Source organism: Carassius auratus, chromosome 11, assembly GCF_003368295.1.
Source record: "Carassius auratus strain Wakin chromosome 11, ASM336829v1, whole genome shotgun sequence".
In the NCBI taxonomy this organism is placed as follows: Eukaryota; Metazoa; Chordata; class Actinopteri; order Cypriniformes; family Cyprinidae; genus Carassius; species Carassius auratus.
Window position 1 is genome coordinate 3,310,921 of NC_039253.1, and position 19,693 is coordinate 3,330,613.

A 19,693-nucleotide genomic window follows, 5' to 3' on the forward strand; every position below is an offset into this window, starting at 1 on the left:
AGGTTAGTTCAGCCGGTATTCACCTAAAACAACAGAAGCTGAGTCAAGACAATGAAGCCATTTCCTAGTATATCTAATCAACATCTGTTGATTGTGTCTGCAGGTGTTTCACGAGGAGCGTTTGACCAGGAAGCGTTCGTGGAAGAGGCCGAGCGTTTCTGTGAGGCACTAGGGGGGCAATTTGCCCAGCTTCACTGAGGCTAAAGATATGCAAGCGTTACATTTACATCCTGAGAGGCTCTATTAGGTACAGATGGGACCGATTTTAATTCCTATTATCATATTCCCCACACACTAAACCAAGGTCAATGGCATTTATTGACTTTTTACTTGTGCTGTCTGTTTCCCTGTACAGTGATAATCGTTTTTTTCTGGGTGGGACTAAATCGCAGAAATCCAAATAACAACAACAACTGGGAGTGGAGTGACGGGCGTCCCGGTGAGGCACCAGCAGATGATGTTTTCTGAACCAATAAAGACTAAATTGAGTTGTGATCGGAGCCTTTATCGGAGTGCTCTTTCATTTCCTGTTGACTACAGCTAACGTGTGAACTATGTAACTGTTAGCATTTGTTTCTGCTGCTTGGTACAGGTCTCCATTGATGATCTTTCCTGAGGGAATTCAATGAAGATGATGCCTATAACAGGGATTGTGTTGCGTTTAAGGTGTGGTAAACATAACCTCTCAAATCATGCATGACCCCTGACCTCTCATAAAATCACAAAACTGCATTATTATGCTAAATTATCCTGACAAACAACAGAAGAAATGACACATTTTATTCTAGTTTCTCTATAGTAAAACAACATTATTACATAATTAAGTTAAAAACTTTACTTGGGTAGCTGTACACATTTCTTGATATTTTAAAATAATTGTAATATTTTATAAGATTTTTTGTTTTTTTTGACAAATACAACCTAAAATGTAGTATTTAACACTTTAAAACTGATCACAAACGTAACTATTTTAATAAAATACATTGAAATGTAATATGTCACAGAGACTTTTACTGTTTCTCACTGTAATTATAAAATGACTTACTATTTTACTAGTTACTATTTTACTATTTTACTGTTTTCATTTGAACAACATTTTACTGTAAAACTTACATTTCAATTAAAAGCTAAAAGGTTTTACCATATTTGTTGATATAAATTACATTTACCTAACTAAAAGGTTGTTACTGTAGTACTTTACTATGTTTTTCATTAAAATTTACAGACATTATAGCATCAATGTAAAATTTTAGCATGACATGAAAACAGCATTATAGTTGGTGAATATACACTATTGTGCAAAAGTTTTAGACAATTAGTCCATTTTTATTCACCAACATAAATGGTTTTAAGTCAATCTGTCTTTTGTGTATCAGTAGGAAATATCAGTTTCCATTTCCAAACTTTCCTTTTGCGGTGGGATTTTTTGTTTGCATGAGGAGTCTGACAGCAGTCAGTGCTCCACACAGAGACCTGATCTCACCATCATCCAGTCTGCCAGTCAATAATCAGACATCTAGAATGACCTATATACAGTACTGCTTTTGCTTTCTGTTTGGGAGTAGGGGGAGATGATCGATAGGTTGTCATCAAACATCAAAGGCATCAAACAGACAATATTAAGAATTTAGAATAGTAGATGTTACACAGTAGAAAACCTAAGGCCTGTTTGAAATCAGACAGCTTGTGATATTTAACTTTTTTTTTTTTTTACAGACTTTGAAAGGAAACTACAAGCCATTTCTCTTCCTCCTGTTTCACAATGTTCCTCTACGGCCTTTTTATCCCAGCGTCTTTCACTGCAACGCTAAACTGGAATGGGTGTGTCAGATACCACGAGGTAAACAACACAAGACTTGTGTTTTGTTTTCAAGTTTTTGAATTTGAAAAATGTCTTCCCCTTCATTGTAATTGTATGTACTGTAACAGAGCTACAAGTATGTTAAGCATACAGGTTTGGAGCCACATAAGTCTAAACTAACATGTTTAAAATATATATATATACAGTATTTATATTAATGGGCTTTATATTATTCTCTAGGTGAAACACCAAAAACACCAGAGTGGTACAATCCAGGTAGAACTTTCATTTCAAATCAAATGCCTAAATGAATCATGGGTTATGTCATTTTTTGGTTTGTAAATCAGTGACTTGTTTCATGTTTCACTACTAACAGATGGGCACCATAACACATCAGTATTTATAGACGGCCAGGAGTTCTGGTTTGTAACAGAGCCAAGTTGTCCTTCGAGGAGGCCTTATTGTACTGCAGCAGCAACAACAGCAAACTCGCCGCACCCAACACCCTTAATGCTGCACGCCGCCTACAGGAACGTCTTTTTGAGGTAAGATGGGGGCAGATGTTTTTATAAACCCTGAATTACTAGGGTTTGGGGAGGTCTGACTCATTAAATTAAAGACTGCATCTCCACAGAACGTCAAAACAAAGTGCTAGTGATGCCTTCAAATGACGCCTACACATAGTGATAAGAACATGCATAAAACCCAATTAAACCATAAAAAAGCACATTTACTTTTTAGTATGCATGTAGAGTGCAAAATGTTACTGCCAAAAATATTAGGATTTTTTTATTTTCTTTTGTTATTAAAATGCAATTAAAACTATTTAAAATGTATTCAACTTTATTTTATTTTTTTAAGTAATACGCTTATCTTCATCAGTAAGATTTTTTATGTTTTTGAAAGAATATGCTCATCAAGGCTGCATTAATTTATCATCAGATATACTGTAAAACAGTAATGTGAAGTATAATTTAAGTTTAAATTATACAATAAGTTAAAAAAGAAGCAGATAGAATAGAAAAACAATAGAGCAAGTTAATAATAATAAGTAAAACGAAACCAATTAGATAGTATACAAAAGATAAGAGAAGCTATTGTAAGGTGTTTTTTTTTCTTTTTCTTTTTACTGTCACTGTTTATCAATAAAGCTGAATAAGAATAAAAATAATGTTTTTTATATATATATATAATCTTACTTACCCCAAACTGAATTTTGAACAGTACCAAATACTGTATCAGTTTAGTTTGAATGATGAAACTTATCCTTTTGAACTTAATGTATAAAATACCCACATTTTTTATACACCCAGTGTATTAAAAAAATTGAAATTATTACTCCTTTTTTTTAAATGTTTTTTTTTTGGAAGTATTATATGAAACAACACCCACGCTCATGAATGGACATTGCTTGATCCACAATCAAGTGTCAGTCTGTTGAGAAAATGGATAATACTAATATAAGTGTGAATATGGTTGTTTATATAATCCAGTAATGAATCTGTGTTTAATGATCTTTAGCATTCAGAGCAAGAGAACTTAAAGTGGTGGGCAGACCTTCGTTACCATGGTCCTCATGTTCCCTTTATGTAAGTTCTGGTTTTCATACCTTATCCAAACCTCATCACGAACCTCTCTTTTATTTATCATTTATTAGTGTGTGTATGTGTGTGTTTGCAGGCTCAGCCCCATGCACTACTATTATTCAGCGTTTCTGGGAAGGTGCCCCTCTATCACTCACGTATCATTTGAACCTGGTATGAGAGTCTCATTCTGCTTCCTAAAGTAAATACAGAGTTTGTTGTGGGGCAGCTTGGCATGTTGACAAGATGTTTCATGGCTCATTAAATGACTTTTCCTATTTGTTTCACAACGGAAATTCCTGTAAATGTTGAAAATCCCCCATGAATCTCTTGGGGAGCAGGATGCACCCTTTGTTTTTGTTTTTTTTCAGTAACACTTTATTTTAAGGATCTCACTATTAACTAGTTGCTTATGTGCATGCATATTACTACAATACTGGCTGTTTTTTAGTACTTACAGTATAGAACTCATATTAATGCCTTATATTCATGACTATATTTTAGATTCCTTGATCCCAAACAATTGTTTGTTCAGGGAAAACTCTTAGTTAAAAGTAAATATATGTTCCTTATTCTAAAGTATTATCTTTTTCTACTAGCTGAACAAAGTGTCAGTTAGTGTAGTAGTCAAGACCACCTAAATTGAGACCAAGACCAGAGTGTGTTGAGAGCAGGACAAGACCAAGGCAGGGCGACTGCAGAGATGTTTGCACTGCAGAGGTGGCACAGAAGTTACATCTGAATGTTACAGCATAAATATCGTTAAGATTTTGATATAGAAATATGATTGGAAAATAAAATACTTTTAAATATCAATCTAAATCCACCAGTTAACTAGGTGGCAGCAAATCACTTAATGAGTCAGTCATGGAATCATTTATTTAGCTCATTCATTCGAATTCAGCAACGAAACACCGTTGTGCATTTCTGCTGTGGATTTGTTTGGGACTATTCCATTGCCAATTGACTTGTGTTAAAAAACAGTGTCTAAATGTAATTCACTTACAATGAACTACTTGTTTAATGAGTATTTAAAAAAAAAATCAATATCAAATTGTGCTCATATTCAATATACTGCTCAATTATAGATATTATAATATAAAAACGATCTTATACAAGTACCTTTTTGTTATCACATCTTAATTTTTTGGGGCATGTGGATTATATAGAAATAAGTAATTCATTGCATTTGAAGCAGTTTTACATCCAATCACAGTGATGATGTTAACAGATAAATCGGACAATGCACCTCAATTTAGTGATATCCCTGCAGTTGTGGTCTTCAGTGGTGGACGAAGTACACAAATCAAGTACTTGAGTAAAAGTACAGATACGTATAATAAAATATTACTCCAGTAAAAGTAAAAGTAGTCCTTTTTCAATTTTACTCAAGTGAAAGTACAAAAGTACTAAATTTTTTATGTACTTAAGTAAAAAAGTACTGAAAGATAGATGTTTGCAATTTTATATAGGCTAATTTAATTTTATATTAGCACATTTGATTTATTTTTTTTATAATCCTACTGCTCAAAATACCTGGGATTTTTTCCAAAATAACCACTATATGGAGTCAAGATATATTTTTGTTGTTGATATGGACTACGTTGATGAGAGTAATGTTAACTGTGAAGCTTACACTGTGATGTACCTGAGAGAAAACAGAGATGACCATCTGATTTTCACCAGTAAGAACAAAGTATTTTAAAGTTTGTTGTTTTACAGAACATCACAGTTATATATGACATGATAATAAGGCCTGAAGATTTTAAGGAAAATATAATTATATTTTCATAATGATTTTTTCCTTCTCAAACCTTGTCTGGGGTGTAAAAACACCACTGGCCAAATGGGGTATATATATATATATAGGTGGTTGAATAACGTCCTTTATTAACGTCCTTAATAACAATGGATGAAAATTTTAGAGCTCTGCTGATGATTAAGTCTAGAGTGTGTCCACCTTTGTGTGTGGGTCCATGTACATGCTGAATCGACAAGTAAAAAAAAGCCTTAAGTCCAAATATTCATTTATCACCAATTAACTGTTTGACAAACACTTCCTGCTTCGAAGTCTGAATTTTAAAAAATCTCAAACATGCTCCGATGTCCCGATCTGAATCAACCGAGTCGCGACCAATCTCCTAAGTGGCGATCTGAATCAACCGAGTCGCGAACAGGCTCCGAAGTGCCGATCTGAATCAACAGAGTCGCGAACAGGCTCCGAAGTGCCGATCTGAATCAACCTAGTCGCGACCATTCTCCGAAGTGGCGATCTGAATCAACCGAGTCGCGAACAGGCTCCGAAGTGCCGATCTGAATCAACAGAGTCGCGAACAGGCTCCGAAGTGCCGATCTGAATCAACCGAGTCGCGAACAGGCTCCGAAGTGCCGATCTGAATCAACAGAGTCGCGAACAGGCTCCGAAGTGCCGATCTGAATCAACAGAGTCGCGAACAGGCTCCGAAGTGCCGATCTGAATCAACCGAGTCGCGAACGGGCTCCGAAGTGCCGATCTGAATCAACAGAGTCGCGAACGGGCTCCGAAGTGCCGATCTGAATCAACCGAGTCGCGAACAGGCTCCGAAGTGCCGATCTGAATCAACCGAGTCGCGAACAGGCTCCGAAGTGCCGATCTGAAAACTTCGACCAAAGAATGTAAAAAAATAAATAACTCAATTTCTCTAATAACTCTAATAACTCTACAAATCTATGAAAGACTCAGATCACGTGTCTAAAAATAAATCGCTATAGTAAAAGAGAAGTAATAAGAGGAGTGAAGTTTCCTACCGTTCTGCTGTGTTTGGTCCTCACGCGCGTCTGACGCTCCGCGGCGCGTCTCCGCCCCTCACACGCGCGTTTACAGCGCTAAATTAATCATCTTTGCTAATTATTATACATTTACTTCATTGTCAGCTCCAGGTACTTCATTTATTATTGTTCATTGAACTGTTTGAAACAAAAAAAAGGTTGTATTTCAGTAATAATTCTAAATTATCAAAATAAAATATATAAAATAATGGTTTCTATTTTAATATCCTTTAAAATATAATCTATTTCTGTTATGTGCGCTGTATTTTCAGCATCATTCCTCCAGTCTTCAGTGTCACATGATCTTTAGAAATCATGAAAATATGATGATTTATTATTAGAACTATTAATAGTTGTGCTACCAAATATTATTTTGGAATCTGTAATCTTTAAGTGTTTTAAAGTTTGTGGTTTTACAGAACATCACAGTTAATAAGGCCTGAAGTTAGGAAGAACATTTTAAGGAAAATATAATTATATTTTCATAATGATTTTTTTCTTTCTCAAACCTTGTCTGTGGTGTAAAACACCCCTGGCCAAACGGGGTGCATCTCTTCCCCTCTTTGATAATTACTAGTTACCATGTTCTGAACATCACATCCTTTCTTTTGTCGCTAGATGTAATCTATATATATATATATATATATATATATATATATATATATATATATATATATATATATAGGTGGTTGAACAAAAATATTTGGACATTATTTATAAAAATTACCTCAAGTTAGCACCAGCAAGCTTGTTAGCTAGACATTTAGCATCAGCTACAATATTTACTTATTTTCAGTACTGTTATGAATAAACATTCATGTCTGTCTAACGTTGTCTAGTTAATCCAAACAATATACATATGTATAACGTTACTGCACAATATAAAAACAGATGTCATGGTAGCATTTTAATAAAACTGTTAATATTACGGTAGCGGGGAATTTGGACATGCATGAGTTATTTTATTTAATCTGTGTTAGTTTAAGGTTATTTTATTTTATTTTTTAACCTAAAACACAGAGACGCTGATTGTCTCCATGTCAGCATTTCAGTGGGCTTAAACAGATCACTCTTTACAGCGGATTTAGTTCCCAAACAACTGACAATTTTGACCTAAATATGATTTTCAGTTACAATAATTAATCCTAAATTTCGACATTAATAACTTAGCAACATCAGACGCACGCGCGCTCACAAAATCTCCCGGTTCTTACTTCTGTAGACTCGCACTTAACGGTTCATTTGAATCAGTGAGTGGTCGACTCCAGAACAGCTGCAATCGGATCATTCTAATTCGTAAACGAATCGTTTGGTGCGATTCGCGATCCGATTAAAGTTTATTTTGAAAAGACTCAGTTCGTTCATGATGAATCAGACACCGCTTCTGCGTGTCGGAGCACGTGATATATTATAGGGAGTAACGATATGTTTTATGAAATGTAGTGAAGTTAAAAGTACGATCTTATGCTTTGGAATGTAGTGAAGTAAAAGTAAAAGTTACTCAAAATAAAACTACTCCAGTAAAGTACAGATACTTGAAAAATGTACTTAAGTACAGTAACGAAGTAAAGCTACTCCGTTACTGTCCACCACTGGTGGTCTTTAATGGTCTTTAATAAAATGATGAGTCTTCTTAGTCTGAGACCAAGTACTGAGACAAGACCAAGACAAAAATGGTCTTCAGACCAGTCTCAAGTAGTACAGCACAGTAGTACAGCACAGTATAAACTGTATAAACAGTATAAACATTAAGGTGCCATAGAAAAAAACATGAATGGTGTGCATTCTGAGACAAAATAAAGACACTGATATTTTAAGATCAGTCATAGCTAGTTTCTTTCAGTTGAAACGGCTCACACTTAGATTTTAGTCTGGGATTAGACTCAAACCAAAACCAGGGGGAAAGACTTTTAGATGGTTTTAATGACCGGCTTCATAATGTTGCCTCAAGACAACTATTTTCTTCACTTTGCAAGGACATGATTATGATTTTTATGGAATTATGGAATTTTATAGCAATTAGTTCCATTTACTTTCATATTTACTGTAATAAAAACAGAATTGGTATTCACTGTTTTAAATCGCTCAGTTTTTTAACTACAGATAATTATTATTATTTTTTTTATTAATTAATTTTGTTCCATTATTGCACCCAAATGATGAGGTCTATTTTGTACAAGAAACAAGAATAAAGCATTTTTAAGCATGTGCTTAAAATAAGAAAAATTTATTTATTTATTTAAAAAACATTTATTTATTTTAATTTTTTTAAGTAACTTTTATAAGACTTCAAGACCCCTCTATACTGTCAGCAACGATTCTGATTTACGAAGCAACTCGGGTGATCCTCTTTAATCTTTTTTTGTCTCCGTAGGTTTCAGCGGCAAATGTAATGAAAAACAGCCGTTTGTGTGCGAGTCACTGAACGTCACTTCTGCGGAGAAAGGAAGCCCAGGACCGCCCCCTGCCAACACCTCATGTCCGAGCACTTCCAAACACTTCAGAAAGAAGGTCTGACATACACACACAGCCACTCACATCCCCTGAACTTTACACACGTGTTTTTGTTTAATGACATCATTGTATTCATGTCTTGCAGTGCTATCAGGTTTTATCCGAGTCTAGATCTAATTTCCAAACCTTCAAAGATGCCAATGAGTTCTGCAAGACACTGGCAGGCTCCATGCTCACCATATCTGACCAAGTTGAACAGGGTGTGTTTGATTAATATACTATGAACAAATCCACCACCGACAACCACATATTTTAATATAAAACATATTTATTCTTGCTTTTAGTACTCTTAATAATGTTGCTTGACTCTGTCTGTCCCGTGCATCTATCCTCCATTTAGATTTCATCACTACAATGTTACCAGAGATACCCGGACAGCCTCAGAAAGTCTGGATTGGCCTAAAGTTCAAGCTTCATGACACTCAGTGGGTGGACAACTCGCCAGTTGCATATCTGAACTTCAATCCTCTTCTGCATGGCCAGTTACGACCCATATTCATCAATGCAAGTGTCCATCTGCTTTGAAAGTTATATCATTGACCACAAAGATCTGGAGATCTGATCAAAGCACTTTTTGTGCAGCATTTGTGGCATGCTATGAATTGTACAGAGAATAGTTTTGTTCCTGACATGTTTACAATAACTTGCAAAACGATAACACACACTAGTCTAACCAAAAATATAAAAATTGAGCAAATTGATCAAAATGTGACAGTTAAGATGTTTGTAACGTTACAAATGATTTCAGTTTCATGTTCTTTTGAACTTTACAGTCATCAAAGAATCCTAAAAAAAAACAAAACAAAAAACAGTTTCCAGAAAAATATTAATCATCGCATTTAAAGCAGCATGACCAGATCATGTGACACTAAAGACTGGGCTAATAGATGCAGAAAATGCAGCTTTGCCCTCACGGAAATAAAATACATATTTTAAATATAATTACGATTAAAAAAAACAGTTCTTTGAAATGGATATAATATTTCACCATATTACTGTTTTTTTTTCAGCTTTAGTGAAAATTAAATATACTAAAATGTATTTGAAGTACATTTATTTTATGCGGTTTACTACTAATGCATTTTCATGTTAATGTACTTAATAATACCCTGTAATTGTATACTAAACTGGTATATTTACAGTCTGCTAGTTTGAAACAATGAATTGTCTGGAAGTAGTGCTGAGGTCCAACTAAAGACATACTGAATACCGTATTTTTCGGACGATAAGTCGCACCTGAGTGTAAGTCGCATCAGTCCAAAAATACGCCATGATGAGGAAAAAAACATATATAAGTCGCACTGGATTGTAAGTCGCATTTATTTAGAACCAAAACCTAAGAGAAAACATTACCATCTACAGCCGCGAGAGGGCTCATTCAGCATAGAGCGCCCTCTGGCGGCTGGAGACGGTAATGTTTTCTGTGGGTTCATTTATCTTAGTTCATATCTCTTGGTTCATGTCAAATTAATTTAGATAAATAAGTCGCACCTGACTATAAGTCGCAGGACCAGCCAAACTATGAAAAAAAGTGTGACTTATAGTCCAGAAAATACGGTATATATGATTGTGCTGAAGTGGAACTATTGTAATTATACTTTAGGGACAATTGAAATATCTTGCATTTAAAGACATCGTCAACATTAAAACCTGTTTTGGACTTAATGTTGTCCCAGTAGACACCCAATTTCGAAAGACGTTGATATTTAATTACATTTTTGTTGCGACATCGGGTGACCAAAAGTCAATGTCAATTCATCATCTATTTTTACAAACATAGTTCATTTAACGTCCAATACCAATGTCAGCTGACTTAGATTATTTTTTTTTGTGTAACCGAAATCCAACATTTAGTAAATGTCAAGCTGACTTACAATACTTACTCAACTCGATTTTCATTCTCAAGCAAAATGCAGCATCTGTCTGACGTTGGCTGATGTTATTTTGACGTCCAGTGCCTGCTGGGAAGAAATCTACATTGTGCACAAGTAGTACTCCAAATTATAATTTTATATCAGTAAGATGTGGCAGTAAATATGTTAATACTATACTTAGTATGAAATAAATATTACTGGTGAAGGCCTTGACTTGTTTCAAAAACATTAAACAATCGCACTAACTCAAGACTTTTGAATTGTGGTTTAAATCGTAAGAGCACCGTAATATTGATCCATGCAATAATTAAAAAACCAACATAAAAGTGCATTCTTGGAGCTTGACAGCCTCTGCCTTCATTCATTTTCATCATATGAAAAAGAGCATCATGAACATTCCTCAAAACATCTCCATATTTTCTTGATTAAAGCGCAGGAGTCATATATGTCTTATAAGTTTTCATTTTTAGGTGAACAAACCTTTATTTCTTCTTTTTTCAGTTTTATTTCATCTCCCATACGCCATATGGCTTGACGTATAATTGCATAAGCTGTACATAACGTACCATTTCTGCTCATGATACACTTAATCTGAGCGTTTCTCTTTTTCCTCTTGATTTGAACGGCAGTCATTTGAAGAGGACTCCATGGAGCTCTGTGCCTACATGTATAATGATGATCATTCGGACATGATGGGCACCTGGGACTACACCACCTGCTCCGACCGCCAGTATCTCAGCATCTGCCAGCATCCTGCAGGTACGAGCCACCAGCCAATGTTTCAATCATCTCTATGTTATATGGAATAGTGTTCTAATGATTAACACCCAATGGACAATTTCCCCAGATGAACAAAAGGAACCTGAGCATCAGGATGATTTCACGGTTCATAATCATACATTTAAGGTGGTACAGCAAGACAATTTAACATGGATGGAGGCTCTTCAGGTGTGCCGGGGCTACGATATGACCTTGGCCAGCGTACCTGATGCATATGTCCAAGCAGTGCTTACAGTTGAAGTCTCTCACAGAGGACAGCCCCTCTGGATTGGACTCTTCAGTGAAGATGTGAGTGAAGATCTAATTAAAAATTGGCCGTCTGTACATTTTTTAAATATATTTTTGAAAGAAGCCACCAAGGTTGCCTTTATTTAAGCAAACATACCATAAAAACAGTAATATTGTGAAATCCAATCAACATTTAACATTTTTGGTAACAATTTAGTATAGTGTCCAATTCTCACTTATAACTAGTTGCTTATTAGCATACCTATTATTAACATATTGGCTGTTTATTAGTGCTTATAAAGTGTGTATTATGCATGGCATCCATAATCCTACCCAAATACCCTAAAATTAACAACTACCTTACAAACTATTAATAAGCAGCAAATTAGGAGTTAATTGAGACATAGTTAATGGTTAGTTAATAGTGAGATTTGGACCTTAAAATAAAGTGTGACCAAATTTTTATTACAAGCCCTTTAGTATATAAAATATAGCGGAGGGAAATTGTGCTAGTCAAACAAAAGAAAACAAAATCCTGTGATCTTTAAATAAACTACAAAATAAAAGTATAAATTATTACATTTTTGGTAAGCTTTTATTTGATTATTAAATCAATTAGTTAAATGTTATTACAATTTAAAATAATCGTTTTCTATTTAAACATATTTAACAAAAAATGTAATGTAATTTTTCATGATTCTTTGATGATTGGAAAGTTCAATAAAACAACATTTAGAGTACCTGCTTTCTATTAATAATATATTTTAAAATATTATTTGTTCCTGTGGTACAAAGCTACATTTTCAGTCTCACATAATCATTCAGAAATCATTCTAATATGTTGATTTTATATACAAGTACAAAATACAGTAGTATTATTATCAATGTTGAAAAAAGTTGTGCTGCTCATTATTTTTGTTGAAAACATGACCAGTTTTTCCATGATTCCTTGATTAAAAAAACACCATTTATTGATTACACACTGTAACAATTGAATGTCATGACCATCCCTATTTATTACTATTATTACCGTATTTTTCGGACTATAAGGCGCACCTGAGCATAAGTCGCATCAGTCCAAAAATACGTCATGACGAGGAAAAAAACATAAATAAGTCGCACTGGAATATAAGTCGCATTTATTTAGAACCAAGAACCAAGAGAAAGCATTACCATCTACAGCCACGAGAGGGCGCTCTATGTCTTCAGTGTAGACTACAGTAAAATGAGCAGTATTAGAGCGCCCTCTGGCGGCTGGAGACAGTAATGTTTTCTCTTGGTTCATTTCTCTCGGTTCATGTCAAATTAATTTTGATAAATAAGTCGCACCTGACTATAAGTCGCAGGACCAGCCAAACTAGGAAAAAAAGTGCGACTTATAGTCCGGAAAATAAGGTATTTATTTTTATAATTTTTTTTATCTAGGATGGGGAGCACTACCACTGGACAGACCACAGCCACAATGAATTCAGCCGCTGGACCCCTGAAGCCACCAAAGGAGGCTGTGTGTATCTGGACACTGACGGTTTCTGGAAGGCAACCGAGTGTGAGGATGAGCTTTCAGGAGTGATCTGCCACATCCCACACAGTGAGGATTCAATTCAGAAATGCCACCTCTGCTTTTCAATATTTACTTGCACATGTTTTGATTTAAAAATGCGTTTTCTCATAACAGTTGAGCCCGTCACGCCTGAAGTGGATTCGGTCAGATGTCCTCACAAAAGCAATGGACAGAACTGGATCCGCTTTAAGAAGAACTGCTATACGTTACTGCTGGGGGCCTCCAGATGGGGCAAAAACGACATCATTGATCCGCAGATCTGCAAGTCTCTTGGTATGAATGGATCAAATCTTTTTCTGTGATGAATTATATGTATTTTTGTGTGTGTGTGTGTGTGTTTCTTTTCAAAGTTTAAATTCTGTGCTTGAAGATGTTGTATAAATGCCAATGTTTAACGATTTCAACCAAAGCACTGTTTTTTTTTTCTGTTTGGAAGCATGCTCTTGAAGGGTTGCCATGTCCACTTATTATAAGCGATGCTTAATAAGCATATTTGGACTTGCTTTTTTGCCTCGGCTCATAAACAATCCATTGTATGGTGATAATAGTTTAGGCAGGGGCAGGTAACAATATTTTGGTATGGAGTTTATTTCCAAGGTAGCATTCGATTGTTCTCTCTTGCTGTTTTTTATAGCAAGATTTGGCAACTCTGAGTCTGTAACTCCTTTCCTGTGATTTCTTGCACCAAAACTGCAATGCATTTAAATATGTCACTAACAACTAAATGTTCAGTTCGTTTCTGTACACACTGCATACAATTTCTGCAAATCGTTTGTCACTTTTTGGGAGTCAGTCATTTACTGGAGTATGTGAGTCTACAGAACAAGATTAAGCACTAAACGGTGAATTGACAACTGATTTTAGTTGTGGTGTGCACATGGCCATTGTTTAATGGTAATCTTGTCTGTGTGTTTTAGCCGGGGCCGGAGAATTCCTGACAATTCGTGATGAGGAAGAGAATAATTTCATCAGGCAACAGTTGCAGCCATTCAAAAATTTAGTCATGTTTGTGTGGCTGGGAATGAACAAAAACAAGATGGGTAAGATGATCACACCCCAAAGATCGAACTTCTTATCAGTCGAAACCTGGGATTGTCAACTTCCAACCCTTATCCAACACACCTGTTCATCATTTTTAAATAGTCCTGTATACTTTAATTCGCTTGATCAGGTGTGTTTGGATCTGGCTTTCGGCAACTAGTGTTGACTTCTTAAGATTGACAAAACGTTGTAGTGTTTTCAAGCATTTATGTGTAAAATTGGGAAGGAAAGTATCAACTAGCTGTTCATTTTTCTTTTTTTAAGATGAGCAGCTGAAGTGGCTAGATGGCAGCAATGTGCAGTTCTCTAACTGGAAATACGGTCTAAGACCAAACATCACCGAGTCCTTCATGGTTGGTCTCAACTTAATCGGAGAGTGGGAAATGATAACAAATCCACGTTTTTTCAATACCTTCAAACAGAGGAGTATTGTGGTGTGCAAGATTGAAAATGGTAAAGCAACACCAATGAGTTTCAGTTTTCATATGTTTTTACCAAAAATGTGTTTATTTAGCATTAAACTGCTAAATAAGTCATTGATATTACATGAAAGAAGTCTTAAAACTTATTTTCTATTTTTAGCATTAGTATGCATGCTCTTTTTATGACCTCAGATGAATAATTTATTTATTATAAATGTATATTCCATACACTTTTATTTATAGACTTGCAAAAATGTCTTTAACAGATACCAAAGAGGAGTTCATGAAGGATGTGGTTGACGTTAATGCTCCGGATGGCATAAGTTACCGTCGGGTGGCCAAGAGAATGGATTGGTATCAGGCACTGCAAGAGTGTGGACGCAACGGAGGCCATCTTGCCAGCATTTCTGACAAAACCACTAACGACAACATGGCACTGATCGCCAAACGGGACGGCTTTTCACTCTGGATCGGCCTCTCCAAACAAGATGTACACCATTTTTTGTGATAATAGTAATAACTGACAGCTGTTAGTAGCAGTACGCTCAGTCTTCTGCTCTCAGTTGTTGCCATCGTCATGTAATTTGTCTGGCTGTGTCTTTAGGTAAGTGGATGGCCATATGAGTGGTCAGATGGGAATGCAGTGAAATTCATACCAGATGGATTTGTCAACGACGGCCTTGATTATGAGGAAAAGTGTGTGTTTGTGGACTCCAAAGGCACCTGGACGGCTGTCAACTGTCATGCAGCCCAAGAAGGAGCCATCTGTTACAACCACATCAGTGAGAGTAAGACAAGCAAGCAATGACGCAACACAAACACAGCTGTTGTTCTGAAAGATCAGTCTCAAACTGTTTTTTTTTCTGTGTGTGTGTTTATTTCTCAGAAACTGTTGCACATCTCTCTTCTGAATCCAGCAGCAGTTGTCCCAAGAGTGATGCTCACTTTTCATGGGTCCTGTTCAAAGATCACTGCTATGCTTTCAACATGTACAACTACTCCGTCTTTACCATGGAGAGCGCCAAGAACGTGTGTCAGAATCTGGGTGAGTGTTTATATCCTGTATTGCTGTGTCTTTAACAAATTTGCAGCTTTTTCTGGTCAAGAAGAGATGGTACACATGCAGCCAAACTCAATGATAAAATATTCAAATGCTAGGGCACAAAATATGTTTCACTATTTCTGCAAGAAGCAGCAGATGGTTTCCTTTCTAAACTGTTTAAAACTCAGTTTTTCAAATCCACATAATCACATTAATTTTGTTAACGAAAGCTGTGACGAAAAATGTTCGCTGATGAGCTTTTTTCCCATGACTAAAACGAGGCAGTAAGGCCAGTAAACAATAACTGAGATTGTATTAACATGAAATATCGTTGACAATAAAATATGTCTTTTGGAAATGAAAAACAATACCAAAATCTCTTTTTATTTTTGGCCAAAATAGAGACAAAATATTACTGCACTCTGCTCCTACATGAGCTTTCATGTGTTTGGTGGCCAGTTTAAATCCCCAAATCAGAGATTTGTAGGAAAAAAGAATATGTTTTCTTCCTGTTGTTTTACTTAATTTATGCAATCTGGCAACCACAAACACACACACTTGCTCTTTATAAGAAGCGTCGATGATGATCTGAACACACTGAAAGTCATGCTGGAGTTTAACATCTCCGTGTGAGATGTTCGGCTTAAATGAAAGATCTCTGTCATGAGATCTTGACTATATTGTTTGCGATAAAAACTCAACCGTTGTTGTTTTAACAGAGAACCATCATTGCAATTTGGAATTTCACTGTTGTAGTATTTTGTTGTAGTTTTCATAATGTAGACAGAGCAAGTGAATAAGTCTTTGATATTAATTTATTTAATATTTAGCCTATAGTAAATCAGTACAATAGATGAGGTAAAATAAACTATTTGAGTCCACATTCTGTAGATTTTTTGCTTATTGTAAAAATACATTTCTCAAATGAATTTTTTTTTGTAATTATAATTTTGAGTAATCTAAGTAGGATAACAACAAAAAAGTTAATTTGACACAGGACTAATTTAAAAGATTAAATTAAAGATGAATGACAAAATTACCACTCCTATACACCATCCAAAATCAGCCTGAAAGTGTCTAACCACATCTTGTATTTCTTCAGATTCTTCCTCCAAGCTGTTAACCATCAAGAGCAAAGAGGAGAATGATTTTGTCTCTGACTTCATGAATAAGAACCCCTCCATCACAAGCCGCGTGTGGCTGGCGCTCAACGTTGACGCCAACGGTGAAATAATGATTTCATCTGCCTTGAATCAAACTGTTTCCTTTTGTAAGAGTTATGTAATGTAAATCTTTATAAATCTCTGCAACAGGTGAGCCCACGGGTTGGCACGATGGCAGTGAACTGGACTTCTCTAGCTGGGATGCAAAATCAGGCCCACAATTATCCCGGCAGACGCCACAGATCTGCGCAGTCATGGTGTCCAGCAACGGCTCCTGGACCCACACGAGCTGCTTGAACAGCCGCAGCCGGATCGTCTGCAAAGCACCTGCCTGTGAGTCCCCAAAATCTCTCACCTTGAAAATGTCTCATTTCATATAGTTGAAAATAATATTTAAAAAAAATCTATTAATTTTAAATTTAATTAAATTCATGCATTTAGCAGACGCTTTTATCCAAAGTGACTTACAGTGCATTCAGACAAAATTTTTTTATCTAACATTACCTCATATATATGTGTGTGTGTGTGTTTGTGCGTTTGTGTGTATGTGTGTATATATATATATATATATATATATATATATATATATATATATATATATATATATATATATATATATATATATATACTTCTATATTTATATATATATATATATATATATATACAGCATATATGTCTGATGACATATAGTTGAAAACAATATTTAAAATATATAATAACAATAAAATATATTGTTAAATATAATATATATATATAAAAAACCTTAGATATATTTTATTGTTATTATATTTTTTGCATATTGTTATATATATGTATATGTTTTATTGTTATTATATTTTAGATTTTTTGCATATTATTTTAAACTATACATTTAACGTGCGTATGTATGTATATGTGTGTGTGTGTATATATATATATATATATATATATATATATATATATATATATATATATATATATATATATATATATATATATATATATATATATATATATGTGTATATGTATGTATGTATGTATGTATGTATATATATATATATATATATATATATATATATATATATATATAAAGTGTAATATTATTATTAAAATATTTCATGAATAAACATGATTGAAAATACAGAAAATGTTGTATTATTTTGAAAACAAAACTTAACATTGTGTAACATTTTGGCATAAATATTGCATGTGCAGATCCAGGAAGCCCTGTGGCTTTGGTCTTCTTCATCATTGTACTCCTGTGCATGTTCGCGGCTGTCCCCTTCATCTTGTACCAGAAAAACAAGCATCGCTTCCATTCGACTGTACGTTACCAGCGCAACTTTGATGACGCGGACAGCGCAAGTATGATCAATAATGCAGAATAACGGCTCAGCTGAATGATGGTAGCTATAATGTGCCTTTTACTAGAACCACTCCTCTATGCCATCAACAGAAACACCTGCTTCAGTGGTGCAGTTATTTATTATTTTTCACCCCCGGCATCTTCTTCCGTTTCTGTAAAATAAAATAGGAATGATATTATTCTAAGGGTTTTATTGTTTAAATTCAAATGTCGAAATTGCTTGTGTATATTTTAATTGGAGGACTGCAGGTACTTACCATACTATACAAACTGTGGCTTCTTGTGAGATTACGTTATCAGATCAGGGTTTTTTACTCCTCTTGAGCAGCACTGAATATTAACTCATGCATGGAGCTGGGAAGGTTTGAAGAATGTGTGTTTTACTTCTTTACTTTTCAAAGATGTGATTTTAAGAGATCTGAAACTGTATTATTTCATTTAAAATAATTTATTTTTGTGGATTTAGGGTTAGTTTTTTTCTTTCTTATTTGATTTTTGAATGCCATAGAACATTCCTTTCAAATTTGCCAGAATGGTGTTCCTCCACAGTGTTGATGTTTCATGTACTTTTCCTGGCATTATGCCATTGTTTGCATTCATTACAGTAATATCCAAGTGCTGTATAACAGCTTATGGTAACACAGTAAATGCAGTGCACTGAGTTCTGTATAAGATGCTAATGATAAAATGATAGTTTTAGGTAGATGATTTCTATGCACTCTTACGCTTCGTTCGCTCAAACTACTGAAATCTGATGCACTTTAATACGCTGTTTGAATCTAACTTCAAGCTCAAATTACACAATTTTAGTTAAGGATTTAGTACATGCTTTGTAAATATTTTATTACAGATTTGTTCTTTTTGCTGTTGATTATTTGTTTGTTTGTTTTCATTTTTCACACTACACCAAAGATCATTTGGGATTTTAAGGTAATATATTGCAAACCCAAAAATGTTCACTGAAGATGACGCTGCTTTTGAAAGAAAAAAACATTTTAAAAAAGTTTTATTTTGTTATCCTTGTCTTTGATTTGATTACATATCAGCTTTCCTCTGTTTTGACCACATGCTCAATAAAACAATGTTACGTCTTCTAATATGACATGTCCTTGTTTTATGTTGTTGACTATTAATAGACATATTTTAAAGTCATAGCGTTAAATTACTTTAAAGTTTGAGTTACTTACATGCAGTATTCATTAGTGTGTTGATGCTGACTTAGTATTTATCCAGTGCATTATTTAATGTTAGTTAGTCATTATTTTCCATTATTAAAATACAGTGTTTTATAATGCAAGTAAGGCAAGACAAGACAAGGCAATTTATTTCTAAAGCACGATTAAAAACAACAAGTTGACCAATGTGCTGTACAGATTCTAACAACATCAACATATACACAAAAAACATTTCACAAATAACAACATTTTTGCTAAATGTTGAATAGCATTTAGCAAAAAAGCCTGGGAGAATAAATTAGTTTTTTAAAGGGACTTAAATGACACCAGTGTGGAGGCAGCTCTCATCTGTAACG

At 34.7% G+C, this 19,693-nt stretch overlaps 1 pseudogene; it reads left to right on the plus strand.

The window, feature by feature from the left end:
* Window positions 1-454: 454 nt before the first annotated feature.
* On the plus strand, window positions 455-19,259 carry LOC113110556 (lymphocyte antigen 75-like; annotated as a pseudogene).
* Window positions 19,260-19,693: the final 434 nt, after the last annotated feature.